Here is a 1,821-nt window from a genome sequence, read left to right as displayed (position 1 = left end):
AAAGTTACTCAAGCAACAGAAGCAGAATTAATCCAGAGGAGACAATCCCTCTATTAAACAGGAACACACACACACACACACACACACACACACACACACACACACCCTGAACTCATCCATCATCGTTGGAATCTCATTTCCTGTGTGTGTCCCATGCAAATGAACAACATTTGCAACTTGCAATCACGCAGCTTATCCATTCTGGCTTTAAGTAGACGTAGCTTCACATTAGCATAGCTTAGCATAGCAGAAACGCATTCACCGTTAGTTATTTATTAGCATTTGTTAGCTGCCACTGAGGAGCGACGTGTGTCCCGACACACACACACACACACACACACACACACACGGATTGATTCCTGCTCTATTCCTGACTTTGCTCGTCCTTCACCTGCTTCTCTGCCTACAGACGTTCTGACAGACGTTTTTCTCCAGCGTGACGACCAGAAAAATGAATTTATACATGAAATCAATTTTATTTAAATGCTGTAGCATCAACTCATGAATTATAATGAAAGTAACACCAGGGTGTGACACTAGGGTGCAGAATTTTTTTATTTTTTTTTGTAAAAAGTGAGGACATTCATGTCCTTTCCTCCACCTTTGAAGGTCTGATCAAGTATTAATCAGGTGATGGCGTCAGATTCCTGGACCATGGAACCCTAACCCTAAACTTAACTCTAAACCTAACCCTAAACCTAACCCTAACCCTAACCCTAAACTCAACTCTAAACCTAACCCTAAACCTAAACCTAACCCTAACCCTAAATTTAACTGTAAACCTAACCCTAAGCCCTAAACCTAACCCTAACCCTAACCCTAAACTTAACTCTAAACCTAACCCTAAGCCCTAAACCTAACCCTAACCCTAACCCTAAACTTAACTCTAAACCTAACCCTAAACCTAACCCTAACCCTAAATTTAACTGTAAACCTAACCCTAAGCCCTAAACCTAACCCTAACCCTAAACTTAACTCTAAACCTAACCCTAACCCTAAACCTAAACCTAACCCTAAACTTAACTGTAAACCTAACCCTAAGCCCTAAACCTAACCCTAGCCCTAAACCCTAAACTTAAATCTAAACCTAATCCTGACCTTAAATTTAAATCTAAACCTAACCCTAACGCTAACCCTAGCCCTAAACCTAAACCTAAACCTAAACCTAAACCTAACCCTAACCCTAAACCTAACCCCCCCTAAAAGTTGATCAACAAATGTTGATGAGTCACAGAATTGATGAATTTGAATTCCGCTCAGGGTGGGTGGTGTCGCCTGTGTGGAGTTTGTGTGTTCTCTCCATCTGTGTGTGTGTGTGTGTGTGTGTGTGTGTGTGTGTGTGTGTGTGTGTGTGTGTATCAGCACTGTGTGGGCGGTTCATATTTAAATGAGTTTGAACTTTTGCCATCCTAATAAATAATAGGAGGCCGTTTCCTCTGGCAGCCTGCCATCTGTTCACACACACACACACACAGACACACACAGACACACACACACACACACACACACACACACACACACACACACACACACACACACACACACACACACACACACACACTGTAATCAAAGGATATAAATGCCGTCTCTTCACCACACAGCCGGTGAAGCCGAGAGAAATAATGTCAGCAGTTCAGTGGGGAATCGATGTTTTTTTTGACGGACACGTCGACCGAATGCTGGTTTAAATCAGCCAAACCTGACAGACGATATTTTTCACCTTTAATTGAAAAATGCACCACATACATAAAGAATAATAAAGAATTATTGTGGAAGAAGGATTTGACCTCCTGGGAACGTTGAGTTCCTCCAAAAAGATGA

The sequence above is a fragment of the Antennarius striatus genome, chromosome 11, assembly GCF_040054535.1.
Source record: "Antennarius striatus isolate MH-2024 chromosome 11, ASM4005453v1, whole genome shotgun sequence".
NCBI lineage: Eukaryota > Metazoa > Chordata > Actinopteri > Lophiiformes > Antennariidae > Antennarius > Antennarius striatus.
This window is presented reverse-complemented; position numbering follows the sequence as displayed.